Source organism: Lonchura striata, chromosome 5 (assembly GCF_050655825.1).
Source record: "Lonchura striata isolate lonStrDom1 chromosome 5, ASM5065582v1, whole genome shotgun sequence".
NCBI classification, from domain to species: Eukaryota; Metazoa; Chordata; class Aves; order Passeriformes; family Estrildidae; genus Lonchura; species Lonchura striata.
In genome coordinates, this window is record NC_140707.1 from 46,048,099 (window position 1) to 46,059,368 (window position 11,270).

Consider the following 11,270-nt stretch of genomic DNA (forward strand, 5'->3'; position numbering starts at 1 on the left):
GCACTATTCTACTTGAAAGCCTTGACATACACAGTAGAACTGCATCTTTTTAAAATTCTTCCCTCCCCAGCCCTTCCCTGTCCCTCTCGCTGAGGTCACCCTGATGTCAGCGATGTATGAAACATGTGCATGTGAAAGCATTATCACTAAGACTGTGAAATCCCAGAGAGGTGTCTATTTCCCTGCCTCTGTCATCATTCCCCTCCTAGAGCTGGGGACAGTCGAAGTGCTGCTAACAAATTAGAGCATCTATAAAGCTTCAAAAGGGACAAAGCCTGGTGAGGAAGTGTTAAAGCAGCCTGCGCCCCGGGGGGAAGGGGATCTCCGGCAATTCTTGAAGAGAGCTAGAACAAGGGAGTCCACAGGACCAAGGAGAGAGCAGGGGTACCCTGGCCATACTCTCGAGAGACCGAAAAGGGCTCCTGCCCTCCTGGCTGCTTTGGTTTTTGGGTGTTCTTCATCCACAATTTGAAGAAAGGGGAAAAAATTAGTCTTTTATGAAGGGGGCAGACAAGTAAATTATTATTTTACTTCTTGCTTGACTTGAGGGCTAGAGATTAATCTATTTAGCCCTTTCGCTGGTTTGAATTAATGTCAGGAGGAAGAAACGCACCCGGGAAAATTAGACAGGAGAAGGATCACCTTTAGCTAAAACCGTACTTTGAGTGCATTAGTTTATTTGTGCTTATTTTTCCCACGTTGGTTCTCCGATTGTAAGGAAATATACCAAGTGTGAAATAAACGTTTCGACAAAGTAAATAACTGTTATTACTACTACACGTCCATAAATATGGTCTAAAACTAATAATTGATCACAGTACTTTTCATTTCTCTGCTTCCACGCACTGAAGGACACCGTGCAACGAAAACCGCGGAGGGCACGGAGAGAAGGGGCTGGGGAGAGAGGGCGGCCCTGATCGGGGGCGGTGGTCCTGCCGGGAAGAGATGACACGAGACTTCTTCCCCGCAAGAGAGCTCGGAAGGGCCGTCTGAGGAGTGTGGCAACGAAGAAGAAAGTTTTTTAAAAAAAAAGAAAATAAAAAGAAAAACGAAGTGCTGGGGAGATGCTGCCCAGGTGGATGGCGAGGATGGAGCTTACACCTGGGGCCGCGAGGTCTGCCCCCCCGGCTTGCAGGACCCCTTTTTCCCCAGAGCCGGGGGTCGGCCGCCACTTGACGTGGCAGCGGCACCCGGGAGGTCTTGCAGGACATGCCGAGGGGCGCGGGCCGGGAAGGGGACCCGAGGGCAGGGCCAGGGCTGCCGCCGAGGAGCCGGGCTCCGTCCTGCCGTGGGCCGGCGCCGCTCCGCTCCCGACGCGTCGAGGGGCGCTGCCCCAGGCGGCGGCGGGGCCGGGCGGGCCCGCGGCTGCTCGCCGAGGCCAGCGGGCCACTGCCGGGGCAGGCAGGCTTCCCGACAGCTCCGCAGCGCTCCCCGCTCCGCCCGGCTTGCTGGGACGGCGGGGCTTGGGAAAGGGGCCTGCAGGGTTTGCTCATTCCCGTCGGAAGCAGGGCATCTAAGGCGAGATACATGGGAATGCTCCCAGGTATCCCTTAGAGGCCTCCTGTGGCGGCCTCGGAATGTTTTAGCTTCCTCGTCTCCAAAGGAGTCGAGAGCAAGGACTCCCTTCGTGTAGCCCTGCAAACACCAAACGCACTGGCAGGCACCTAAGAACCCCCGGAGAGGGAGGCTGGCAGGACGGCTCGGAGGTGCCCGCTAGCGCACACCTTTCCCTCTTAAGGGAACGGTGCTCTCGTTTTCCTTCCCACCGCGGCTGCCGTGCAGGGCTGCCGAAGTGGGTTATCACCTGGGAAATTAGATAGTCAAACCTAACTTCTTTTTCCTGCTTCTGCGGGATTCGAGAAAACACAAGGAACCAAAAAGAGAAAAGGGGAAAAAAAAAAAAAAAGAGAGAGAGAGAGAGAAGGGGTTAAAAAAGGAGGGAAATTATAGGTCTCAAATATTCCTTAATTTATCTGCCTAGGCTTCCAAGCAGGAGGGAAAACGAGCTCTTATCCTTTTTTTTTTCTTTCTTTTTCTATTTTTTTTTTTTTTTTTTGGTAAAGTAATTTCTGTTCAATCCCGATCGGAGCCACATCTCTCCACTGCCAAGCAGCTCTCTTTCGAGTATATTCACATTAGGTATGATGTTCATAATAATAACAACAACCCCGAGAATTATGAGACAAGAGCACGTTTGACAGTGTTTGAGAAATTCAAATACAGCTGCATCGGCTTTGTCTCTGGTTCAGTCACATTTATTTCCCTAAGCTAGGCAGACAGCCTGAGTGAAGCATGACAATGAGGTTTGTAAATAGCAAATGGAAGGGTTTGCGGGGTTGTTGGGTTTATGTTGTTTTTTTTTTTTCTTCCTCCCCTCCCTGTTTGATTTTACTCTCAATCCAAATAGCCTTCCTCAGTGAATGTTTCAGACAAGAGAATGTGAGCGGGAGGGGACGAGGGGGGCTTATAATTGCAGGTTCCCTTTGGAGCTGGAATTAAAACGCTGACGGCGTGTGTTGCAGAGGAAAGGTGCAGAGGCAGACTCCGCTCTGACTGCAGGACGTCTGTGTTGTCACTGCTATAGCGATTATTTACAGCCAAGCGCTGAAGAGCAAACGACGCTTCAAAAGCGCTGAAGTTGGGGACCCTACTCTCTATGCCGAGATGTCAGGAGCACCCCAGGCGGGAAAGGGACCCAGGCCCAGAAACCCGCTCCCTCCGTTGGAACCCCGCAGCTGCCCAAGGAGAGCCCTGGGACTGGTGCTACCTCTGGGCAATTACCTCTGGGCAATTTCCCATTCGCACCCTTCCTGGGCGTCCCGAACTCGGGCTGGGGGTAGTGGGGAGATCAGCTGGAGATGGCTTTAAAATGTCTCAGCAGAGCAACCAGGTGGACATTAGGACAGCTCATTTCGATCAGTTACTCTTGCCAGCTTCAAGTGCCCTGTGCTTGGTGCTGTGCACAGACCTGTACCCCAAGGAAAGCACTGGGGATGGGTGAAATTAATATTTTTTTTTCCTTATTCAAGTCAGGTCGTCACTTCAATAGACTTCCCCTGCTTTCTCTGGTTGAGAAATGTATTCCCGTCTTTTATCAAGCTCTTACTCTCCCCTTCCCGTAGCCTTGTCTCAGGGGAAAGAAAAAAAAAAAAAAAAAAAAAAAGGAGAGACAAAAATAAAACAAAAACAACAAAACAAGCCAACAACCACCCAATTTACTTCAGCTACTTAGACCAGTTAAAATATATTTGCAAAAATGTCTGCAGCTCTTCAAAACTTTCCCTGCTTCCTTATCAAAGCCATCTTCCCAGTGGAAGATTGGGAGAGCTTGTTTATTTGTTTTGGGTTGTTTTTGGGTTGTCTCAAAACTCTCTCAGTCTGTCGCTTGTTAGTGCCTAGCGTGCCCATCTCCTCACGGCCGGCCTCCTGGGAGATGCGGTGGTCCTGGCAGCTGGGTCCGAGCTGAGAACTTCACCTGCTGCACACATAACCCCCAAAGCTTCCCGCAGAGACTATTGTGCCTTGCTAAGTTTTACTGAACATACCAGTAACTATTTTTCTTGGGCTCTTTTTAGCCACCGCGGCTTCAGCGAAAGCCTTTTCTTATGGCTGCTATTGCAGTCCCTATTCATGAGAAAGGGCAGGAGACGGACGTCGGAATCCTCATCTTTTCCTGGGAGGGCAGGAGGGAGGAACGAGTGGAAACCTTTGTCGCTTCGGGAAGCCTGTCACTAAGCGGACGAAGTTGGTCCCTGCTCTCCGTAAGGCAAGGAACGAGACTGCAATAATAGAATACAAACATGTGTTTTGTTTTCCATTAAGTCGATAGACCAGACAAGGTCTGCCCCGGGGAAAAGATGACTTGAGCTGTTAATGAGAACTGACACTGGGATTTAAATAGTGAGGCTCCTTTCGCCAGCGGTGTCTCCGCAATACTGATTTTTTGGTTTGTTTTGTTTTTTTTTTTTTTCTCCTCTCTTCTTCGCAGGTCTGGGAGGTGCCCCAGCAGTGCGAGCAGGGACGGCGCCTGCCAGCGGGGACACCTCTCAGGGTGAAAGTGGCAGGAACTGTCACTCCTGCGCGTCTGTTTTTTTTTTCATGGAAGACCTTTGGAGGCGAGAGAGGGAGACGAAAGTTCTCATAATTGTCTTCTCGGTGTCCCGTGTAGGTAAATGTAAAACTGACCCGTTTTCTACTGGTACCAACACGGCACAGAAAGCCTTAGGCCGTTTGAGGGGGAGCACAGCGGTGCCTGACGCTTAGGAAAGCGCCGGCGAGGCCCGTGCGGGCGGGCCGGGGGTGCGGGACGCGTTCCCCGCTCCGGGCCCGGCTGGGCAGTGCCGCGGGTCACGGCTGTCCCCGGCCGGGCAGTGCCGCGGGACACGGCTGTCCCCGGCGCTGGCTGTCCCCGGCCGGGCAGTGCCGCGGCTCACGGCTGTCCCCGGCCGGGCAGTGCCGCGGGACACGGCTGTCCCCGGCCGGGCAGTGCCGCGGGACACGGCTGTCCCCGGCCGGGCAGTGCCGCGGGACACGGCTGTCCCCGGCGCTGGCTGTCCCCGGCCGGGCAGTGCCGCGGCTCACGGCTGTCCCCGGCGCTGGCTGTCCCCGGCGCTGGCTGTCCCCGGCGCTGGCTGTCCCCGGCCGGAGCGGCGCGGCGGGCGCTGGCGGCCCGTGGCCACTAGATGTCGCCGGCGCCGTTCGGATGGCGCTCGCTCCCCGCCGCAGGCGCCCGCTCGGGCCGGGGCACGGCCAGCGCGCACCGCTCCGCTCCGCTCCGCTCCGCTCCGCTCCACGCGGGCCTGCCCGGGAGGAGTCGCACATGGCCCCCGCCCTCCCCGCGGGCACCGGGTCCCGGGGAACACCTCGGAGTCCCAGGGGCGGCAAGCCTTTCTGCGGCCCCGGCCGCGGCAGTCTCTGTTTGCGATACGGTGGCCTGCTGGGTGAGGGGCTTTATGGTGTGAATTTCGACGATAAAAGGTCTCTGCGGAAGACATGCAGGATCTTGGAGCCGGGAACCTGGGTAGCGTGTTCCCGTGGAGGTGTATGGAGTTTGTGCTTCGGCAGGTTTGCAGGGGCCAGAGCACTGCGTGTGCTTGTCTCCCACGGGAATATGCTCCTATCGGTAAAGGCTACTGCGCACACTGGGATCCCCCACATGGAGCTCCGGTGCTGCCAGAGGCAGATGCGAAGCACGAAGTCGGCGGCTGGCCCTGGGAAAAGCTCCCAAGCTGAGCATTTCTGTTGTGTGAAGTGCCCGCATTAGCAGCCCGAACACGTAGGGAAAGGCTGACATCTGCGATTTGGTACGAGGCACCCGAGAAATGACAGACCTCCCGGTTAAGAGGGGCGCCCCCGCCTCGGCTCCCGGCGGGGGAGGGACCCACCGAGCCCCGGCGGCGCTTGCAGGAGAGGCTTGCCCCAGGGAAGGAAACCTCCTCTCCTGAGCTTTCCTCAAATCTTAAAACAGCCGTACGACAGTCTATAGTCCAAAGCTAGAGATTTGGAATGTTCACGGTCAATGCCCAGAAGTGAAAAGATAGAGGGGGACCTTCGGTATAAACTTTGAGCCTGATTCCAGTGGAAGTACAAATAACAATAGTTTCCAGGCGTTTGTCCCCGGTTTACAAAATAACACGTAAAATCGAGGTTGCACCGTGGGTCATTTTCCTCAGCCTTCGTGCCAACGCACCTCTGCCTTTTGACTCCTTACTGTGTAGTTTATACACCATCCCTATAACACCCTCCCAAATTTTTCAAAGCCCATTCATATCGCTCATCTGAAGTAGAAAGAAACCAGATCTACTGTATTTCACAAGTGCTGGCGAAAGCCGCCTGGGCAGGAGAGACCCTTGGGAGCCGGCAGTGAAGGCGCGGTCGGACCGAGCTGCGCTCGCCTCACGGCAGGAGGGACCCGCTGGGATCGGTGTGCGGTCCACCCCGCTGTAAGCACGAACACACACACCAGGAGCAGAAATTTGGACACTTGCTAGGGCGGGGGAGTAAAAAAAAAAATTGAAAATAAGAATATAAAAAAAGAAAAAATCGTTCGAGGTTAAGACCGAAAATAGTAATTTTGAAAAGCCTCCTGGCAGAGGAGTCCTGAAAGTTTCTTCTAGCTCTCTTAGTATTTTCTGTAGTCTGTAGCTGTTGGAGTCGCGTCACGGAGGACATAAGCCATTCCCATGGATCTGTGTTTGTGTGGTCAAAATAGTAAAGAGCTCTCTTGTTACTTCGATAGGTTTCTGAGCCCTTGCTGGGCTACGGCTAAATGGCGCCTCTAAGTACCAAGATACGGGGCAAAGGATGTATCGTAAGAACGGATGGGAGTATGCTTGGCATAGCTGACATTTATTGAACTATCCAAATTAAATAAGTTAGTTACAGATAAAGAAATGTTAGGTATTCCATTACACAATTGTTGCACGAACTGCCTTCAATTAAGTTGTTTTGTTTTCAGAGCTGTTCTGCAAGCATCTTCCACACGGTTGGTGGAAAGGAGAGATCTCATGGGGTGTTCTGCATTTTCAGAGACGATCAAGTCAATCCTGAGAGGGGGGAAAAGAAAGTCGCTTTAGAAGGAGAAAAACTGCTGCTTTGGAGAGTTCAATGAATTATTTTAAATGCCGTATCTCAGAGAAAAGGCCTCCTATAGCAGATTCCTAGATCGTGTCAAATTATAATGAATTGACTCACAAGAAGCAATTACAAAGCAAATATTGTGATCGGTGTTGTGGGTAAAATCGGAGCCGGATTTATAGAGGAATATTAACTCAGGGGTTTGGTTTTTTTTTTGTTGTTTTTTTTTGGTTTTTTTTAATCAACATTGATTAGAATGGTGTTAAGCCTAGAGACCTCTTCCTGTAGATGGCGTCCTTTGGGTACTGAGTAATCAATAATAGTACAGTCATACTCATGAGACTTTATTAAGCTTTGGATAGTAAAATAATTAATATCTTTTTAGTTATATTTTTATTGCAAGTGAAAACCCCTGGATTTATCGTAAGCAAAAGTGTGTTTCTCCTTCATGCGGATGCAAATAAAAACTGTTTGAATAAATAAGTTCTTTCTGAACATTTTGTTGTCAAAGTGTTAAATGTCCCCGTCATTTTTATTCAAACACTAACATGATTACAGCCAATTATATATTCACCACTGTTCTTTATTTTAGAGTAATTGTACTTGTCACTAATAAAACAGAGACATAATGGATCGCTACTGTTCTGAATTTTAAAGCAATTTTCTGTAATTTGATTGAATTATACATCATCTCCACTACTTTTTTATTTCTATATTTTGAAATCCTATTTTCTTGAAAATTGCAGTTCTATTCCTGTTTTGTTGATCCTGAAGTAACGAAACCTTCTGTAACATTTATAAATAGAGCCTCGTCCCTTTTGAAATGTGGAAAATCATTATTTCAGTCCCAACATACTGAAAGCTTTAAATTAAAAGTCTGAAAGTCCAGAGAAGTGCCTAAACCAGATCATTGGCTCAACACGCTGTCCTTGGAAATGAGAAGCAGAACGAGAAGCGAGGGAAAAAATCTCCAGTGTGCATAGGAAGGCTTGACGACTTTACTGCAATGATTTGAGGAGTTTCTTGGAGCTCAAACATAGAAACACATCAAGACAAGCAGTTTGGTTATTAGTATTTACCACGGAAGAAAAAAAAAACACGGGGAAAATACATGCCAATTACATTCCTCCAAGAATTTAGAGCCACTATTCTGTCCGTATGTTCTTTCAGGTAGGCGATTATAGGTGAGAAGCCCAGAACTGACTTGGCTATCTTTAGGAACAGACAATAGAGACGCAGAATGATACAGAAGTATATGGAGAGACCGTAAACACATACAAAATACTGCGGTGAGTTATTCTACTGCTCCTCGAGTTGTTTCTCTGAGAATGAGCTCTCAGAGGGCTGGAGTTTTGTTGTTGTTTTCCAAAGCTGAAAGCATGCCTTTAATTTAGCAATTGAATCAACCTTCAGCGCGGAGAGGTATGATCTGCCTTGTCGACAAACACAAATCAAAAAATGATATAAAGGCTTTCACAAGTTAATTTCATATGACAAAACACGTGCCCACCACAGCAGATAAAGTTAACTATGGTTTGCAAACCGTGGGATTGCGTAAAAAGATGGTTTTAAAGTACAGTCAAACACGAATGTTTTCTCCATTATTGTGTAAGATAAAACTAAGGGAAGGCGCAGGAACGAGCGGGTGGCTCACTGTGAGATGCTTTCAGTGAAGATTTAGCGGGACACGATGCCGACATTCAGTGAGAACCACGCTTGTTGCTTTTACAGATTCCCTCTTTAGTATAGCCTCAGAAATTATCTTGAAGTCGCCTTGGAAGGCAGGGGAAAAATTAAAAAAGAACTATTTTTCGTTTAATGAATTCCAAAGTGTACAACGACTTGAGACACTTTTCTTTGCCCTTTCATTGGTGTTTTGAAATGAATGCGAAAATAAAGTGTAATGTCATCCTCTGCAATATTCTGCTAGAAGACAGATGAAAATTACTTATTTGTTGGAGTTTCCGTAGCTACGGCATGATTTCATTATTTGGTGGCGTGTATAACTCGATTATAATAAAGATTGTTTTCTAAAAACTCCTAGGAAACAAAACCTCAGTGTGTGTGAGCGCCTATGCAAGTGCCTCATCTAAAAGATTGAGAGAAGAAACCACACCAGGGGGATGCATTCCGGGAGAAATCTTTCTATGTTTTTCGTCTCCGCATTGTCAATGCCGGGAGAGTCTGTCTGCAGCCACTTCATTTTCTTGGTCATATTATTAGCGAGGCAAAACTACAAGCCCCAGGCTTTAGCGAGGCATGGTCCGTGCTCGGTGGGAGGGACACAAATGGGATTTAACTTGTTGCCAGTCATTTTTGTGTGTTTGTTTGTTTGTGCTGGTACTTTAAAAGCGAAACAAATTCCAGAAACAAAGCGGGGGGGAGGGGGAGGCCGGGGAGAGAGGGAGGAGGAAAACAAGCTGTATATAAAAGGCATATCATATTAAAATAATACATGGACACACCCACTGATATCAAGGGTACGATATCAGCCCTTCCCCAAGAAACTTATTTCTAAGTGGTAGCGGTTATAATCATCCAACAAGCCCCTCGCCATCACTCCCCCCTCCCTCCTCTAAAGAAAGGAAGAATGAAAGAAAGAAAGCATGGAGACCACCCTGCCCGACATAAAAAGTGTTCAGAATAAGCTACACAAAGAGGCAGATCCTGCGAGCCCTGCTTGTGCCAGGACACCAAGGAGCGGGCAGGGTCCGCTTGCCGAGCAGCCTCATTGGCGCTAGCGCCAGCCCCATCATCCCGACACCCGCCAAGCGCGGGTCCGGCCGCGAGCGAGGAGCGGCACCTCGCTCCGGCACCTCCTCACGCCTGAGCCCCGACACGGGGAAAGCCAACAGCATCGCTACTCCCAGGCTGCCGAACGCCTTCTCCTAGAGCGGCGCGCAGTCGACTGTGGCTTTCTTTGTACACCGGGCATTTCGCTGTGGTTACAAGGGGACCGGGGCGGGGAAGATAGAAAGATAGGGGAGAATGACGCGCTTTTGTAGGCCCCAAAATATGGATCTGCAGCTGACCCGGCCGAGTCCGAGAGCCCGCCGAGCCGGGGGCTGCGGCGGAGGCGCGGTGCGGGGACTGGGCCGCGGCGCACGGAGCAGCGGCGAGCGGGCAGCGGCGGGCGCGGCACGGCCAGGTAGGACGGGCGGATGGGCACCCCCGGGCACCGGCGCCCCCCCGCGCCCGGATGCCTTTGGCGGAGCGACGGAATGGGAACGGCGCTGGGAGAAAGAGACAGACCCTATCTCGCCTTCTGCTGAGGAAGGGGTGGAAGCCGGGGAGGGGGGGCGGGTGGAGCGGGGGAAAGGGCGTCTTTTCTCTCGAGTCACCGAAAAACTGCAAAGCCAGATTCGTGTGTCATTTGCCAAAGATTACGTTTATAGGAGGCTGAAGAGCTTTAGAACAACACCATGAAATTATACCAGCAACAGTTTCTTAGGAGTCAAAGAGCAGCTAGAGGTCTTCTTCAAGCACTACTTGGGGTTTGTTTTGTTGCTTTTCTTTTTTCTCCCCAGGTCTTTCTTTTCCCCCCGTATTTTATTTCACATTCTTTGCTTCAATATCACAACGCCGACAAAAGCACCGGCCTAGAACATTTTAACAGTAAACCCAACAGAAATAAAATTATGTCTTTAAATCTGGAGAACAGAACTAGGTTTTTAACTTTTACATTTCTCCCTTGCATTTTATTATAATCGTCTGCATAACGCTGTGGATAATTCTTAAAGGATATTTTATATTTTTGTTTGATTTCTGAATTAAGGAGAGCTTGTGTTACACAAGACAGACCTATTGCCTGTGCAGGTGTAATGGCTCTTTTCTGCACACCGGCATATTTTTTAAAAGCGATATATAGGATCTAAAAGCCCGCAGGTCTTCAAGTTGGCAGTGAGTATAAAAATATTCTGTTCTGAAAAATTCCGGCAGTGGCAGCTGAACACAATAAATCTAGTGGATGCTCTACACTCCCTAGATAGGCTTTCTGTGGATGGCATTCTATAGCTACAGGAATAAATAAATAAAATCTTCAGCTTTTAATTAAGGCGATTTAATTCAGACCTCTCCACTCAGCGTAGTCGCCGTGGGAAATGTATACTCCAATGTTTACCCGGATCTCTTTCTGTCACTATTCTGTCTTGTTTTACGCTTACGACATCAGCAAAGCTTTCTGGCCCCTACAGCCATTGTTTCCCATTTCGACGTTCTCCGTTGAACCTCTGCCCGCCCAAGAAACTCCCTAAAGTTCAACGAGAGGGAACTCAGTGCACTTAGTTTATTAATGTCATTGTTTTAAACTCTACCTCTCCCCTAGTTGCTCAGGCTTCTCCAAGGTATACAGTGCCCCGCTGGCGGTTCTTTTTGGTACAGTGCAGCCTCTCAAAAGATCATCGGATGGAGAAACTTAGCTCTTTTTGAAACATTTAAGTAACTGAGCAATTAGTTCTGAATGGGGTGGGGGGAGGGAAGACCAGAGAGCTTAAATGGGGGGGGGGGGGGGCAGGGGGGAGACACACAGTACAGCTAGCCCAAAAACAACAGGGATGTGTATGCATGGGAGGGAAACTTAAAAGGTTTGTATTTAAAGTGTGCTTGCAAGGTCTTCGGCACAATATGTGCTGCTCTCCTCAAAGGGGCACCGACTGCCAATAACCATTAGTCATCCAGTAAGGACCTTTCATTAC

At 49.6% G+C, this 11,270-nt stretch overlaps 1 protein-coding gene across 41 annotated transcripts in view; it reads right to left on the bottom strand.

The window, feature by feature from the left end:
- The window catches only part of LOC116183733 (uncharacterized), a 189,577-nt gene that overhangs the window by 173,721 nt on the left and 4,586 nt on the right, over positions 1-11,270 (bottom strand). For 5 of the 41 annotated variants that reach the window (XR_013340160.2, XR_013340162.2, XR_014955647.1 and 2 more), the window contains one exon: positions 6,322-6,545. The exons of the other annotated variants lie outside the window; for them this stretch is intronic. The gene's annotated coding sequence lies outside the window, so the exon portion shown is untranslated. Of the gene's footprint in view, positions 1-6,321; positions 6,546-11,270 lie in introns of those variants that run through there. 41 annotated transcript variants of the gene reach the window in all.